The following is an 18,691-nucleotide window of genomic DNA, read 5'->3' on the forward strand; positions in this document are numbered from 1 at the left end:
ATTGTTGACGTTTTGGGTCGAAACCCTGCATCAGGATTCATGCAGGGTTTTGACCAGAAACGTCGACAATTTCTTTCTCCACATAATATGCTGAATTCCTTCAGCAGATTGTTTGTTGCTCGAAATTCCAGCATCTGTAGTCTCTCGTGTTTCCAGCTGAAAGTTAAATCTTAGCCAAAACACATCTCTGCCCTTCTTAGAGTAAAAGACCTCAGACATTGCAAAGTGAACTCAGTTTAATATCTCATCTTATAGCCAGTGTGGTAAGAATGCATAGAAAGACCAGACTGAAATATGTGCTCAAGACTTTGGAGTGGGGCTCGAACTCACAACTTTCTGTCTCAGATTCCCCTTTCAACTGTTTGAAGCAAAGTTCCTGCCACAGTGCAGACAGGGGCAGGCACGGTAGTGTAGCGGTTAGTGTAACACTATTACAGCGCCAGTGACCTGGGTTCAATTCCCGCCGCTGTCTGTAAGGAGTTTGTACATTCTCCCCGTGTCTGCATGGGTTTCCTCCGGGTGCTCCGGTTTCCTCCCACATTCCAAAGATGTGTGGGTTAGGAAGCAGTGAGCATGCTATGTTGGCATCAGAAGCGTGGCGACACTTGCGGGCCTCCCCGCAGAACACTCTACGCAAAAGGTGCATTTCATTGTGTGTTTCGATGTATATGTGACTAATAAAGATATCTTATATTAGCTTCACGTAGTTTTATGAAAGAACGAACCCTTCAGACAAAATAGGCTAAGACAAAGATTCTCCTTTTATAAGCTAAATCCTAGTGAGCCAAGGGCACTCTCATGCTAGTCAAAGCAATTGTTTTCTCTCAGTCAGCTGGAGACTTTTGAAGTTTTAATGAGTAGATTGTGTTTGGATACAAGCAGGGAGCATCAGGATTGATGGATGTGTTAGGAGGTGCTGTAAAATCATGTGGTTGGGCAAAATGTCCTCCCTATAATTCTACAAGTTTATGATTATGCACGTGTAAGCTATGTATAATTTATGTTAATTTAAATTTATGTTAACTTATGTTTGTCCTTGTCTTGTGTGTGCTGCTGCTGCCAAAAGCTAATTTTTACGGTATTTATACCCCGTGTATGTATCCCTATGAGAACAATAAACAATAAGCTTGAACACCAAGCTTGAAGTTGATAAATTTCCCATCCTTGCTTTCAAATCTCTCCATAGCTTTTCCTTCTTTCTCCACCACTGCCCTGACAACCCTTGGAGATCAAGCATCTTGAGCATTTTCAATTTTAATCACCTCACCATCAGAGGCCGTGAGTTTAGTTGCCTGTGTCCTGAGCTCTACCAAATGTATGAAATAGGAGCAGGAGTAGGCCACTTGTCCCCTCAAGATAAGATTATGGCTGGTGTGATTGTAACTTCAGATCCGAATTCCTGACTATCTTTCACCCCCTTACTTATTCAATATCTATTTACCTCTATCTTAAAAATATTCAAAGACTCTTCTTCCAACGTTCTTTGAGGAGGAGAGTTCCAAAGCCTCGAGGCCCTCTGAGAGGAAATAAATTGCCTTATCCCTGTCTTAAATGGGCTTCTCCTTACTTTTAAACAGTCACCTCTATTTTTAAACGGTAATCTTTCTACTCTTCAGAATCAGAATCAGGTTTTTTATCACTGACTTGTATGACATGAAATTTGTTGTTTTTGTGGCAGCAGTACAATGCAAAGACATAAAAATTACTGTAAATTTCAAAAATAAATAAATAGTGCAAAGAAAAGGAATAACGAGGTAGTGTTCACGTGTTTGTGGACTGTTCAGAAATCTGATGGCGGAGGAGAGAAACTGTTCCTGAATTGTTGAGTGTGGGTCTTCAGGCTCCTGGTAGTATTGAGAAGAGGGCATGTCTCGGATGGTGAGGGTCCTTAGTGATGGATGCTGCCTTCTTGAGGCAGCATCCATCACTTTTAACGATATTCCGTTTTTAGATACTCCCTATGGTCTACCTCTGTGACCTCCATCACCCTATACAGCTCAGTGTTAAATTATAGACCCATGGAGTTATACAGCACAAAAATAGACCCTTCAGCCCACTGAATTGGCACTGACTGTGAAGCACCCATTTACACTATTCCTGCACTAATCCCATTTTATTCTCGCATTGTCATCAACTACCCCCAGAGTTTGCCACTCACCTACACACCAGGGGCAAGTTGCAGCGGCCAATTAACTTACCAATCCACACATCTTTGGGATGTGGGAGGAAATTGGATCACTGGGGGGGGGGGGGGGTGGTGGTGGGGAGGTAACCCACTTAGTTACAGGGAGAATGTACAAACTCCAGAGGTCAGAACCGAACCCGTGTCGCTGGAGCTGTAAGGCAGCAGCTTTACTGGCTGTGCCACCGTGCCATTAGCTCTACGGGTCATTATGCTATGTCGAAGGCGAGCTGGTGAAGTCGATGCTTAGTCCAAGAGCCATCCCATCAGTCCCATTCCCCCTTTAGTCCCTGCATTTTATTCCTCTCCGCATGACTATTAGTTCTGTTTGCCGCTTGCCTGCACTAATCTAAGACGTCAAGTCATTGAGTTTATTGTCACGTGCATAAATACGGTAAGGTTGAAGTACAATGAAAAATTTGCTTGCAACAACATCACAGGCATGTAGGTAGGGACAACACACGGAATATAAATTATACATACATTGTATAGACAGTGAAGAGAAGGAGAAAAAATGATTGCAAAAAAAAAGAGACACAATCAGAGACAAGTCCACGGTAGTGCAAGAGGTGTTCCGTAGTGTTCCGTTACTGAGGTAGGGCTAGGGTTGTGCAGGTCAGTTCAAGGACCTGATGGTTGTAGGAAAGTAGCTGTTCCTGAACCTGGTGGTGTGGGATTTCAGGCTTCTGTACCTCCTGCCTGACAGTAGCAGTGAGAAGAGGGCATGACCCGGATGGTGGGGATCCTTGATGGTAGGTGCTGCCTTCTTGAGGCAGCGCTTCCTGTAGGTGCTGTCAGTGGTGGGGAGGGCTGTGCCCGCGACCGACCGGGCTGTGTCCACTACTCCCTGCAGCCTCTCATGTTCCTGTGTGTTGGAATTTCCGTACCAGCCCGTGATGCAACCAGTCAGGATACTTTCAACAGTATATCTGTAGAAGTTTGTTAGAGGATTTGGTGACGTGCCAAATCTCCTTTAAGCTTCTAAGAAAGTCGAGGAATTTGTGCGTCTTTTTCACAGTAACCAATTAGCCTATCCCATGACATCTTTGGAAGGAAACCGGAACATCTGGCAGAGATCCATATAGTTAGAAGAGTATACGCAAACTCCACACAGACAGTGCCTGAGGTCAAGATCAAACCCAGGTCCCTGAGGCACTGACCGCTGCAACACCATGCCACAGTTTATCGAGCACAGCTGCTGAATAATGTTGACCCCTTTGGCATGACGGATGTGTGATCTTTTGTTTAACAGTTGAGGGTTTCATGCATTTTAGCCTTGGGTTAAATTTTAGAAACTGTGTCTCAATTTGTTGGCCAAAATAAAAGCTGTGAATTCCTGAGAAGGGTGCAAAACCCTCCAGATCAGTAACACTTCAACAGAGAAAGATCTTCATTTATATAGCATCACTTCAGCTCTTAGTTCTTCTCAAAGAGTTTTACAGCTAACGAAACACTTCCTGAAGAGCCGTCACTGGTGTAGTACAGGAGATGTGGCAGCCAATTTATGTATGGCAAGCTCTGCCTAATCACAATGCAACATTGACCTTAAGTACAGTAGGCCATTTGGCCCTTGTTCCTGCTCAACCAGTCTAACCTTTTACCTCAGCTCCATTTCCTGTCCTAACACCATATCTGTTCACTCCCTTTTTACCTGAAAATCTATCGATCTCTGAAATGAATATTCTCAGCGACTTACATGTCCCCTTTGGGCAGTTGAATTCCAAACATTCACCATGCTTTGGGTGAAGAATTTTCTCCTCATCTCCGTCCTGAGTGGCTGACCCCTTATTTGGAGTCTGTGACTCCCTGGTTCTGGACACGCCAGGCAAGATAGCCGGTTTTAGTGACGTTGAGTGAATTAGGGGTAAGTATTGGGCAGCACTAAGGGCATAATTCCCCTACTCTTTTTCAAAAGAGTGCAGTATGATTTTGTTTGTGAAGAGTAGAGAGGATCCTGGTGAAACGTCACACCCAAAATTTGTCCAGATTCTCTGCAGAAGTAGCCTAGACCTCTGGTGTGGGACTTCATATTCTCTTCAATGGAGCTGAATCAGAATCAGGTTTATTATCACTGACATATGCCGTGAAATTTGTTGTTTTGCAGCAGCAGTACAGTGCAAGACATAAAGACGTAAAATTACTATAAGCTACAAAAATAAGTAAAGAATGCAAAGGAGGACTCACAAGGTAGTGTTCATGGGTTCATGAACCGTTCAAAAATCTGATGGCAGAGGAGAAGAAGCCGTTTCTGAAACATTGAGTGTGGGTCTTCAGGCTCCTGTACCTCCTCCCTGATGGTAGTAACGAGAAGAGGGCATGTCTCAGATGGTGAGAGTCATTAATGATGGATGCCACCTTCTTGAGGCACCACCTCTTGAAGATATCCTCGATGGTGGGGAGGGTTGTGCCCGTGATGGAGCTGGCTGAGTCTACAACCCTCTGCAGCCCCTTTCGATCCTGCACATTGGAGCCTCCATACCAGACGGAGATGCAACCAGTCAGAATGCTCCGTAGAAATTTGCAAGAGTCCTTGGTGGCATACCAAGCTCCTAATGAAGTAGAATCAGTTCCCACTGCACCTTCACTCAGTTTTAACCTCTGTCTTTCTTAAGGCTCCCTGCATAAAGGAAGAAGTAATAGAAGCAGTAGTAGACATTTGACCCTGCTCCACCATTCAATAACCCCACATCTGATGATTCACTTAATGTTAAAAATCTGCTGATTCCTTTCTTGAACATATTCAGCCAAAGAGCCTCTACTGAGAAAACACACAAGATGCTGAGGGGAACAGAGTGGATCAGGAACCACCCATGGAGGAAAATGGACAGTTGATGACTTGGGACGAGATCCTTCATCTGGAGCAGTCTAGATGAAAGGCTTCGACCCAAATCGTCGACTGTCCATTCCCTTCCACAGATGCTGCCTGATCCCCTGAGTTCCTCCAGCATCTTGCGTATTGCTCCAGGTTCCACTATCTGCGGTCTCTTGTGTCAGCTTCTGCTGAGGTGCTGGTACAGAATTCCAAAGATTCGCTACCCTCTGAGTGAAGACATTTTTTGTTATCTTTATGAAAAACACTATGACGCTGGAGGAACTCAGCATCCGTGGAGAAAAGCATGCGGTCAACGTTCCAGGTCAGGACCTTTCTTCAGGACCATGAGATAAGATTTCTTCTTATCCTTATCTTGAAAGGTGGACACCTTCTTTTGAGACCATGACCCCTAGCTCTAGACACCAGGCCAAGGGGGAGCAAGATAGGGAGGACGTTTCCTCTCCTGGGAGTGTCCTGGACTAGAGGCCATGGTCTAAGAATAAAGGGGCGCCCACTTAAAACTGAGATGAGGAAGAATTTCTTCTCTCAGAGGATTGTGAGTCTTTGGAACTCTTTGCTGCAGAGAGCTGTGGGAACAGAGGTCCTTAAGGCTGAGATACAAAGATTTCCAATAAGGGCAGGCACGGTAGTGTAGCGGTTAGCGTAACGCTATTACAGCGCCAACGACCCCGGTTCAATTCCAGCCACTGTCTGTAAGGAGTTTGTACGTTCTCCCCGTGTCTGTGTGGGTTTCCTCCGGGTGCTCCGGTTTCCTCCCACATTCCAAAGATGTACGGGTTAGGAAGTTGTGGATATGCTATGTTGGCGCCGGAAGCGTGGCGACACTTGCCGGCTGCCCCCAGAACACTCTACGCAAAGATACATTTCACCGTGTGTTTCGATGTACATGTGACTAATAATGATCTTAATCTTAATCTTAATCAAAAGTTGTAGGGAAAGTGCAGGAAAGTGGACTGAGGAATGTCGTACCACCATGATCCTACTGCATGATGGTGCAGGGTAAAGGGGCTGAATGGCCTACTTCTGTTCCTACATCTTATGGACAGGTGACCCAGTTTTATGAAATGCCACCTCCAATAACCAGAATCATTGTTTTCCTCTACAGAAAAAGAGAAAAAAAGAAACTTGCCTTTATATAGTGCCAGTCACAACCTCAGGTTGCCTGATTCGTAGCTAATGAAGTACTTCTGAGGTGCAGCCAGTGTTGTGGTGTAGGATATGGGTTGGCTGGTTTACACACAGCAAGCTCCTATCAATGAGAACATAAGACATGGGAGCAGAATTAGACCATTCGGCCCATCGAGTCTGCTCTGCCATTCGATCATGGCTGATTTATTTTTCCCTCTAAACCCCATTCTCCTGCCTTCTCCCTGTAACCTTTGACGCCCTTACTAATCAAGAACCTATCAACCTCCACTTTAAATACACCCAACTACTTGGCCTCCACAGCCATCTGTGGCAACGAATTCCACAGATTCACCACACTCTGGCTAAAAAAATTCCTCCTCATCTCTGTTCTAAAGGGCCATCCTTCTATTCTGATGCTGTGCCCTCTGGTCCTAGACTCTCCCGCTACTGGAAACATCCTCTCCACGTCCACTCTATCCAGACCTTTCAATATTTGGTAGGTTTCAATGAGATCCACCCTCATCCTTCTAAACTCCAGTGAGTACAGGCCCAGAGTTATCAAACACTCCTCATATGTTAATCCTTTAATTCCCAGGATCATTCTTGTAAACCTCCTCTGGAAGCTCTCCAATACCAGCACATCATTCCTTGGATATGGGGCGCAAAACTACTCACAATGCTCCAAATGTGGTCTGACCAACGCCTTATAAAGCCTCAGCATTATATCCTTGCTTTGTATTCTCTAACGTTGTATTTGCCTTCCTTATTGCCAACTCAACCTGCAAGTTAACCTTTAGAGAATTCTGCACTAGGACTCCCAGGTCCCTTTGCACTTTAGTCCCTGTTTAAAAAATAGTCTACGCCTTTATTCCTTCTACCAAAGTGCATGACCGTACACTTCCCTACGTTGTATTCCATCTGCCACTTCTTTGCCCATTCTCCCATCCTGAACAAGTCCTTCTGCAGACTCCCTGCTTCCTCAACACCACCTGCCCCTCCACCTGCCTTTGTATCATCTGCAAACTTGGCCACAAAGCCATCAATTCCATCATCCAGATGGTTAGACATCCTCTCAGTAGTGAACTTCATTGATTGATCAATATTGGCCTGGATGCCTCTAGCTGTGCAGCTGATGTCATTTTGGCAGCGAAGTATGGGAGCCGATGTGTGCACAGCAAGCTCCCACACACAACAATGTTTTATTTGTTCTAGTGAGGTTGATTGAGGATTACGTGTTTGTCAAGATATTGTGAATAACTTACTTACCTTTCTTCAAAACAATGCATGGGATCCATTTGAGAAAGAAACTGGGGCAGTGGGTTCAATGTCTAAATCAAAAAAGAACCCCTACTGGTAAAGCATACCTTCTACACTGTACTGTACTTGTTGTCTAGGATGGGACTTGGAACTCATCACCTTGACTCAGAGGCAAGGGTGTTACGGAGCTTCATATTCACAGAACACAGAAACAGGTCCTTTCAGCCCATCTTGTCAATGCTGACTGTCGAGTACCCATCTACCTTCATACATTGGTGATTCAAGTGCTCATCAAAATAATTTGTAAATGCTGTGAGAGTTTCTGTCTCCACCACCCCCTCAGGCAGTGTGTTCCAGATTCCAAGCACTGTCTAGGTGAAACAAACTCTTCCTCAGATCTCCTCTGAACCCTTTATCCCTTACCCTAAACCTTTGCCCTCTGGTTCTAGATAACTCCTCTGTGGAGAAACGTTTCCTACTCTCCACCCTGTCTATGTCCCTCATCATTTTGCATATCTCAATCAGGCCCCTCCTCAGCCTCCTCCACTTCAAGAAAAACAAACGCAGCCTATCCGTTCTCTCCTCGTAACTGAAGTGAGCCATCTGCAAGTGCATAGAGGGCCAGTGAATAGCTGAATCACTTGGTTGCTGTCTCTCCTGGAGCCTTTCTAAGCTCAAGGCAAAAGAAATTATCTGGAGCAAATTCTTCTAACCTGGCAGCTAAAGTAAATAACAACCTTAAGTGCACCTCAAAGTACTTCACTTGCTGCACGCCATTATCAGGCAACCTGAGGTAGTGATAGACACTATATAAAGGCAAGTATCTTTTTTTTCTCTTTCTGTCGAGGAAAGCTCACCTTAAATGCATGCCCTCTGGTATGGCGTGCATTCAAGGTGAGAGGGGGTAAGTTCAAAGGAGATGTGCAGGGCAAGTTTTTTTACACAGAGAGTGATGGGTGCTGGAATGTGCTGCCGGGGTGGGTGGTGGAGGCAGATACCACAGAGGCATTTAAAAGACTTTTAGATAGGCACATGAATGTGCAGAGAATGGAGCGATATGGACAATGAGGAGACAGAAGGGATTAGTTTAGTTTGGTGTTTAACTACCAGTTTAATTAGTTTTGCTCAACATCGTGGGCTGAAGGCCCTGTTCCTGTCGTGTACTGTTCTATGTTCTTAATCTTTGAACAGAAGAACATAGAACATTACAGCACAGTACAGGCCCTTCGGCCCACAATGTTGTGCCGACATTTTATCCTGCTCGAATATCTATCTAACCCTTCCCTCCACATAGCCCTCCATTTTTATGTCATTCATGTGCCAGGAGGTCTTGTTTCTTGACCTGTGAAAGGCATTTCATTCGTTCAAAGATTTCCTTACACGATCAACGGAGAGTTGAAACACTCGCTCCTTCTCATTCCCCCAGAACCTTCAGCAAACTCCACCTGGAACTCTGTACCCTGGAGGGTTGTGAAAACTAGATCTTTGGAGGTACTTAAAGAGGAAGGAGAAAATTTTTTTGAAAGGTCGGTGAATTGAGGGCTGTGGGGAACTGGGAAGAGATGAGGCCTGGGGCAGATCAGCCATAGCCATATTGAACGGTAGGGTAGGTTTGAAGGGCTCAGCAGTCTACTGAAGCTCTTGTATTCTTTTGTGTTCTTGTGTAGTTTTGTGCCTTTCTCCTTACAGTCAAGATTGAGCAGAAGTCAGGCAGAAGATGCTACAAAGCCTGAAAGCACGTACCACCAGGCTCAAGGACAGCTTCTATCCCGCTGTTATAAGACTCTTGTACTGACTTTTTGTATATTAAAGTTGAACTCCAATGCCAGAGGGCATGCATTTAAGGTGAGAGGGGGTAGGTTCAGAACAGACATGAGGGGTAAGTTTTTTACTGAGAGAGAGGTGGATGCCTGGAATGCGTTGCCTGATAGGGTGGTGGAGGCAAACTCATCGGGGGCTTTCAAGAAGGGATTGGATGGGCACATGAATGAGAGGAAAATAGAGGGATATGGGCATTCTGTAGGCAGGAGGGAATAGCTATGTCGGCACAACACTGTGGGCCGAAGGGCCTGTTCTGTGCTGTACTGTTCTATGTTCTATGTTCTTGATCTCACAATCTACCTTCTTGTGGCCCTTGCATCTTATTGTTTGCCTGCACTGCACTTTCTCTGTAACAGCAACACTATATTCTGCATTCTGTTATTGGTTTGCCTTGTGTGACCTCAATGCACCGTTGTAATGAAGTGAACTGTCTGGATGGCATGCAGAACAAGGTTTTTCACTGTACCTCAGTAAATGTGACAACAATAAACCAATTTACCGATATACCAAGAAGCTGATAATGGCTCCTTTTCGAGATTAGGAGCGAGTCCACTTGTGGTGTCAAAGTTAACAGTCACCCCGAGATCTAATGGTTCTCGCCTCATGACTCTGTGGTAAAAGGCTTGAGTTCCAGCAGTGGTCAACACTCAAAGTTTTGTGAGAGGCTATTGCCGGCACTTACTGACAAGAAATGAAAGGAAATAACCAAATATCTTATTATGTTTCAAACAACCCTCTCAGACCCTTTCTAAAACCAAGTAAAGAATGGAGCAAATCTTCTAGCCCAGTAGCTAAAAGAAACGATGATCTTTTGAACAAAAGGCTGTAGAAACTATGGACCTTCTTATTTGAGAATTCCTGACAGAATCCTCAACAGGAATGGTGATAATTAGTTAAAAGAATCCTTTATTTGCACTAACTGAAAATCAATACACTACAGATCCTGGAACTCTGAAGTAAAAACATAAAATACTGCTCGACCTGCTGAATTCCCCCAGAAGTTTGTTTTTTTGCTTAAAGCAGAAAATACTGGCAAGATTCAGCAGGTCGGGCAGCATCTGTAGTGAGAGGAAAGAAAATTGATGGAGTTTATGGAGTTTAATCCAAACAAGCATGAGGTGTTGCACTTTGGGAGATCAGATGTAAGAGGAAAGTATGGAGTTAATTGCAGGACCCTTAACAGCATTGACGTATAGAGGGGTCTTGGGCTCCAGGTCCACAACTCCCTGAAATCGGCCACACAAGTAGATAGGGTGGTAAAGGAGGCATATGGCATTCTTGCCTTCATTGGTCGAGACATTGAAGATAAAGATCAGGGAGCCATGTTGCAGCTGTATAAAACAGTTATACAGCTGTTAAAGTGCAGTAAGGCCACACTTAGAATGTTGTGTGCAGATCTGGTTGCCCCCATTACGGGAAGGATATGAAGGTTTTGGAAAAGACTACAGAAGAGGTTTACTGGGATGCTGCTTTGATTAGAGGGTATGAGCTATAAGGAGAGGTTAGATAACTTGGGTTGTTTTCTCTGGAGCATCAGAGGCTGAGGGGAGACCAGGTAGAAGTTTATAAAATTATGAGAGGCATAGATAGGGTAAACAGTCAGTATCTTTTTCCCTGGGTAGAAATGTCAAATACTAGAGGACATACATTTAGGGTGAGAGGGGGAAAGTTGAAAGGAGATGTGCGGGACAAGTTTTTTTTGCACAGAGAGTGGTGGGTGCCTGGAAAGGGCTGCCAGGGGTGGTGGAAGCAGACATGATAGAGGCGTTTAAGAGGCTGTTAGACAGACACACGAATATGCAGGGAATGGAGGGAGATGGATCATGTGCAGTCAGAAGAGATTTAGTTTAATTTGGCGTGGTGTTTGGCACAGATATCATGGGCTGAAGAGCCTGTTCCTGTGCTCTACTGTTCTGTGGTCTATGTTCTAATGTTTCAGGTCAACGGCTGTTCATCAGAACCAACCACTAACTCTGTTTCTCTGTCCTGATCTGTTCAATCTTGCCAGCATTTCCTCTTTTTATCCAGTGTTTACACATTCTGATACACTTGCCACAGATGTCAGAAACATTCACCCCTTTAATTTTTCCCACGTTCTTCACCAAATTCTACCCTTGTTCCTGTCTCCTTTTCAGTTAGCAGTAAAAGAACAAAGAAGTGCAACGCAGTACGATCTGCCGTTGGATCAGTGGGTGAGTGACTGACAGTTCACCGCACCACGATCACATTGGACAGGTGTCAGAGAGAATAGTGGAGGGACATGCCAGTAATGTTGATTTGTTTTTATGTTTGCACATGACTATTGAATGTAATTAAGCCCCATAATTGAGGCATTATAACGTGTTGGTCAGACCTCATTTAGAACATTGCGAGCAACTTTGAGCCCTGTATCTAAGGAAGGATATGCTGGCCCTGGAGATGGTCCAGAGGAGGTTCACAAGAATGATCCCGGGAATGAAAGGGTTAAATCATGAGGAGCGTTTGATGTCTCTGGGCCTGTACTCAATGGAGTTCAGAAGGATGAGGGGGGATCTCATTGAAACCTACCGGATACTGAAAGGCCTGGATAGAGTGGACGTGGAGAGGATGTTTCCATTAGTAGGAGAGTCTAAGATCCGAGGGCACAGCCTCAGAATAAAGGATCGTCCCTTTAAAACTGAGATGAGGAGAAATACCGTCAGCCAGAGGTAAGGTGGTTAAGGGTTACGGGGAGAAGGCAGGAGAATGGGGTTGAAAAGAAAATCAGCCATGATTGAATGGCGAGCAGACTCAATGGGCCAAATGGCCTAATTCGGCTCCTATATCTTATGACCTTATGGTCTATTTATACAATGGCTTGTTAAATGGTATGAAGAGGCTCCTAGATGAGATCAGAAGCAAGTCCTTTGCTAGTGTCAAAAGATTATAGTTGCTCCTATGATCTGATGCTGTTTGCATTGTGACCTTGTGGGTTGAGACCAAGTAGTGGTTTATACGTGGAGTTATATGACAGGCTGCTGGAACTTAATGAGGAGTTGTGAAAAAAGCAGCTTTAAAGATCCACAGGGATTATGCCAATTACTGAAGTATTAATGTCTCTGGGGCATTGTGTGAGCAGCGCAGGAAACAGGATTATTGCACTGCAGACATTTTATGTTTATTTATTTATTCACTGGATGTGGATATCACCACCAGGCCAGCACTTATCACCCATCTCTAACTCAGTTGGGAACGAGTTGTTTTCTTGACTATCAAATAATCTATTAGTGGTCAGTATATGGAACGAACTGCCAGAGAAGAGGTTGAGGCAGGTACAATGGCAATATTTAAAAGGTACAGCAAAGAGGTGGAGGCGATAACCCTGGCACATGTGCAATCACATTATATAACCTAGGAAATCAAAATATACTGCAGATGCTGGAAATCTGAAATGAAAACAGAGAATGCTGGAAACACTCAGCAGGTCAGGCAGCATCTGTAGAAAGAGAAACAGTTAATGTTTCAGGTCCGGGACTCGTCATCAGAACTGAGAAAGAGAGAAAACAAGTTAGTGTCATGGAGTCATACAGCATGGAAACAGGCCCTTCAGCCCACTGGTCCCTGCTGACCAAGCTAAAGCTGGTCCCATTTGTCCATATCTGGCCCATATGCCTCTAAATCTTTCCTATCCATGTACCTGTCCAAGTACCTTTTAAATATCGTCATTGTACCCACCTCAACCACTTCCTCTGGCAGCTCATTCCATATACTGACCAACCCCTGGGAGAAAAAGTTGCCCCTCAGGTCCCTATTAAATTCCCTCACTCTCACCTTAAACCTATGCCTTCTAGTTCTTGATTCCCCAACCCTGGGAAACAGACCGTGTGCATTCATGCTATCCACGTCCCTCATGGCTTTACGCACCTCTGCAAGATCACCCCTTGTTCTCCTACGCTTCAATGAAAAGAAGTCCCAACCTGCTCAACCTCTCTCCATAACTCAGTCCCTCGAGTCCCAGCAACATCCTTGTAAATCTCGTAAAAAAAGTTAGTTTAAGGAGCAGAGAATGTGGGGCAGGGCAATGGGTAAATTATGCATATATTATCCAAACTGACTAAGGTCTGCAGATTTCTGTCCTTAATGAAGCAGACTATGTTTTTTTCAAAAGTGTCATAATCACCATTGCTGTCATTGCTAGACAAGGTTTACTAAATTTAAATCAATTTAAATTCCTCAGCTACCCTGCTGAGATTTGAACTCGTTCTGGATATTAGCCTTGACCTCTCGATTATAGTCCAGTTATTTAACCATTAAATTACCACCATCTATTGAGTGAGTCTCTGAACAGAGCAAAGTTATGGATAAACAAACAAGATGCTGGAGAAACCCAATGGGTCAGGCAGCATCTGCAGAGGGAAACGGACAGTCGGTGTTTCGGGTCGAGACCCTTCATCTGGACGGAAAGAGTAGAGGGGAGACGGTCAGTATAAAGAGGTAAAGGGGAAGGGGCGGAGCAAGAGCTGGCAGGTGATAGGTGGATCCAGGTGAGGAGGGCTATAGATGGAGGAGGGAAGGGCAGAGGTAGTGCCAGAGGCTGGGAGGGGATGGGTGGAGGCCACAACGGGCTGCAGATGCTGAAATCTGACAGGAAAGGAAAGCGGAGCATGGAGCCAAATAGGGAGGTGGGGTGTGCAGATGGGAACACTGGGGGGAGGGGACCCAGTGGGAGGATCGTGTGGGTGATGGGCAGATGGAGTGGGGGGGGGGAAAGGGGGAAAGAAACTGAGTGATAGGGGGCTGTGGTGGGTGTAGTAGGAACCAGGTAGATCAGGAGGAGAGAGAAAAGGGGACAGAGGGGGAGCAGTTGGAGAATTCAAAGTTGATGACGTTAGGTTGTAGACTGTACCCAGGCTGAATGTGAGGTGCTGTTCCTCGAGTTTGCATTTAGCCTCACCCTGGCTGTGGAGGAGGCTATGGGTAATGCAGGCAGCAATAGGACTCGGGGAGGAAGCTTCTTTACCGCTCAACCATTGCAGGAGACAAGACTGGTTGTAACTGAGGACTGTGGTCAGTGGCCAAGCTGATGCCGGGATGACCTCTGACTTTATGTTCCACTCATTTACCACTTTCCCTTATCCCACAAGTTTTCCCATGCACGAGTTGTAAGTGCTGGAAGGATTCACCCTTTTACTTTCTACTACTCCCTTCAACAAGCTCTATCTTCTGCCAAAGCTCAGCACCAGAGAAAAATGTGCTGGGTTGTGTTAGGTGCCCATCAATAATTGTGGTTTTATATCTATTAGTTAAGAACATCTTAAAGCAGATAAGATCTGATTATAAATTCATCAGCTAATGACCGTATTGTGTTGCTGAAAGCCACTCACTGTTCAAACTGAGCAAGGTGACTCAGAGAGTCTTGCGCAAGTGTTCCCCACCCCAGTGGAGCCAGGCATATGAATTCCAGCTGTGTACACAGGGAAGATGCACATGATGACACTGCCTAGACTATTTCTAGGTTGTACCATAGAGTCATATCGTTATACAGCATGGAAACAGGTCCTTGGGCCCAACTCGTCAATGCTGATCAAGTTGCCTAACTGAGCCAGCCCCATTGATCTGCATTTGACCCATATACCACTACATCTTTCCTATCCATGTACCTGTCCAAATGTCTTTTTAACATTGTAATTGTATGTGGTTCTACCACTTTCTTTGGCAGCTTGTTCCGCATACCCACCACCCTCGGTGTGAAAGTGTTGCCCCTTGCGTCCCCTTTAAATCTTTCCCCTCTCACCTTAAACCTACGCTCTCTAGTTTTGGACTCCCCTATCCTGGGGAAAAGACTGTGACCTATCACTTTATCTATGCTTGGTGATCAGGCGAATGGTTATGAACCCTCACCAAGAATGGTTTAATCAAATACAAGCAACTTCAACTGCAAGGCCGTCTGAATTGATTGTGGAGGCATAAGAGGCTGCAGGTGCTGGAATCTAGAGCAACTCTGCCGGAGGAACTCAGCGGGTCGAGCAGCATCTGTGAGAGGAAAGGATTATGTTTTCTCTGGTAAAATAGACCTGACTTCTATGTATTTTGGGTTGGGATAACGAAATGCCCCATTCTCTTGTCCATGCAGTCTGTGACAAAAGTAAGGGTGCAGGAAAGATTTACAAGGACGTGGCCGGGACTGGAGGAGAGACTGGATAGGCTGAGGGGTGACCTTTATGGGTTCATGGACCACAGTCTTTTTTTCAGGGTAGAGCAGTCTAAAACTAGAGGGCATAGGTTTAAGGTGAAAAGGGAAAGATTTTAAGGGGACCTTAAAGGGCAAGTTTTTCACACAGATGGTAATGGGTAAATGGAACGAGCTGCCAGAGGAAGCTACAAAGGTGGATACAATCGCAATGTTTAAAAGACATTTGGACAGGTAAGGTTTAGAGGGATATGGACCAAATGCAGGCAAATGGGATTAGTGTAGATAGACATCTTGGTCGGCATGGATGAGTTGGGCCCAAGGGCCTGTTTCTGTGCTGTATAATTATGAATCTATGAATCTAAGTGCTGGCTCCATCTTATACTTTAAGGGTGACTGGATGGTTTAAAAGTGGGGGCTGGGGTACTTGCAAAGGATTGTATCCCAGCACTGGAACATAAGGAAGTTTGGAGCTTACCATGTGGGTGAACTTAAATGGAAAGGTGGAAATCTTGGTGGGTATTTCACATTTCCAGATGGTGCAGATAAGGTGGGGAGGTAAGACTCCAAACTTTTATTGATTTGCTCACAGGATGCAATCATCACTGGCAGTGCCAAGATTTATTGTCAAGGAGGAAGTTAAAAGGCGACCACGTTGATGGGGCTGGAGTCACGTAAGGCTGGCACATTTCCTCCTCTGGTGGCCATTAGTGAATCAGATGGGTTTTTACAACACAGGAGTTTTGTGGTTACATTCACTGAGATCCAGTTTTTTTGACGCAGAGAGAGATTGACATCTGGAACTCGCTGCCAGAAGAGGTGGTGGAATCAGATACAATCTCTACATTTAAGAGACACTTAAGACAGACATGTAGAAAGGCAAAGCATGGAAGGATATGGTCCAATTGCAGGCAAATGGGATTAGTGTAGATGGGCAAAAAGGTCAGCATGGACGTGATGGGCTGAAGGGCCTGTTTCTGTGCTGTACGACTCTATGACTCTACAATTACATTTTCCCATCTGCCATGGAGGGATTTGAACTCACTTCTCTAGATCAAAGGTCCGCATCTCTGGCAACTGGCCTATAACTTGAACACTGCGCTATCAGATCTCTATGGCAAAGGGTTTTAGCTATCCGAATAAAGGCAAAATCTTACTTGTGGCGAAAACTAAGAACAATTTTTTCGAATAGTTCCAGGCTCAATAACCGAGATCGCTGCCCTAGTCTTGCCTGGAGGCAGTCCCTTGGGCTTGAGGATGACTTGCTTCCAGTCCAGTGCTGTGGGTTCTGGAATGGCTGGTGAGGCCCACCTAAAGGAGAAGCTGGTTGATGGAGCAGATGGTGGTAAGGGCGGTGATGTGCTTCTTCAGCCTCTTTTATTGGGCTTCCATGTTGGGCTCCTGACCATGGGATACAGCCTTCTAAGTCTCCTTTTCCATTTTAGGACATCAGTTCAGTTTTACTGTACATTGCAACATCCCTGGTTGTAACTCTTCCTCAACTACCAACCCCACTTAGTGACCCCCTCAACTGTACTCCAAAGAACTTTCAGGGCACCAAGACTTGATTTAGTATTGGACATGTTCCATTATAATTATTTAGCAGGAAAGGGCCTGGAAATCATTCTTCGGCCTGCAACAAAGAATTAATTTAACGCGAGTTTCCCAGCTCCGAGGAGTTTCTAAGTCAGTATATTAGAAGAGCCAGGTGTTAGAATCCGCAAAGTATGAGGCAATAGCACAACCAACTCCCTGACTTTGGTAGATACATCAAGGTGTGCACTGGTCCAACACACACACACACACACACACACACACACACATATATGCAGACAGACACACAGACACACACACCAACACACACACAGGCACACATGTATACAGGCACACACACACACACACACACACACACACACACACACACACACACACACACAGAGTTCGTTTCTCACACACAGACACACACACACAGTTCATCTCACACACACAGACACACAGATTTCCTCTCTCACACACACACACTTACACTCACACACACAGTTCATCTCACACACACAGACACACAGATTTCCTCTCTCACACACACACACTTACACTCACACACGCACTCACACACAAACACACACACACACATATATGCAGACAGACACACAGACACACACACCAACACACACACAGGCACACATGTACACAGGCATACACACACACACACAGTTCGTTTCTCACACACAGACACACACAGTTCATCTCACACACAGACACACAGATTTCCTCTCTCACACACACACACTTACACTCACACACACTCACACACACACACATTTACACACTCACACATACCCACTCACACACACTCACATACTCACTCACATACACGCATGTGCACATACGCTCACACATACCCACTCACATACCCACTCACACATACCCACTCACACACACTCACACACACACATACACACTCACACACATGCACGCACACACACTCACACACACACTCACACACACACATACACAGATACACACACAGACACACGCACACACACACTCACACACACATTCACACACACATACACACACGTGCACACACAAGCCTCCAAAGGGCGATAATGAAAAAAGAAATACTCATTTCCTTCACCTCTTGCATTCGGGCAAAGATAGTGAGGAGTAGTGCGGAGGCCACTTCATGAGTCCAGTGTTGACCCCCAATACAGAAGACATGCCCCCAAGACCCAAACCACATCAAGAGCCATTGTGATCTACAAACTGCCATGGAGACTGATAAGCCAGGTTCCACTATGAACACTAACTTTCTTTGATTTTGTTGACAGTAGACCCCTCATTACCACCTGCCCTGTTGCATCACTATTATAGGTCACTAAAGCAACTATCTTCTGCTTTGTCAGTACAGGATCTCAGGAGAGACTCCCGGTTTCTCCTCCCTGGGGTACAGAGCAGGAGGAATGGGAGAAGACAGTCGACAGTGGAGGGAGAAGAGGGGATGGGGAATCAGTGTTACGATGAGGAGCACAGGGCTGCATTGTGGCAGAACACCCAGAACCACCTCAGAGATTGACACCGCGAAGGACAAGCAGGTGATGTGAGAGGGGCTCATGTGGCTGGGAGGTACAGCTAGCATCAGTGGACTGAAGTCGAGGGGAATCTGAGGCAGGGGCTTACTGGAGGGGAAGTTCACACATTCATCCTGCCCCAGAGACGAGGAGCTTGACTGGGATACTTTCAAGACCAGGTTGGTGTGAACGTTGTAGAAGATGGTTCACAACATTTGGCTTCCCTAGACAAGTGCAGGAGGAGACAAGGG

The 18,691-nt window shown here is 45.4% G+C and overlaps 1 long non-coding RNA gene across 1 annotated transcript in view; it reads left to right on the forward strand.

The window, feature by feature from the left end:
• Positions 1–18,392, forward strand: part of LOC127575347 (uncharacterized) — a 34,850-nt gene extending 16,458 nt beyond the window's left edge. Inside the window, exons 2-3 of the long non-coding RNA XR_007957036.1 lie at positions 16,562–16,714; positions 18,276–18,392. This is a non-coding gene — a long non-coding RNA (uncharacterized LOC127575347). The remainder of the gene's footprint in view (positions 1–16,561; positions 16,715–18,275) is intronic.
• The last annotated feature ends 299 nt before the right edge of the window (positions 18,393–18,691 follow it).

Source organism: Pristis pectinata, chromosome 10 (assembly GCF_009764475.1).
Source record: "Pristis pectinata isolate sPriPec2 chromosome 10, sPriPec2.1.pri, whole genome shotgun sequence".
In the NCBI taxonomy this organism is placed as follows: domain Eukaryota; kingdom Metazoa; phylum Chordata; class Chondrichthyes; order Rhinopristiformes; family Pristidae; genus Pristis; species Pristis pectinata.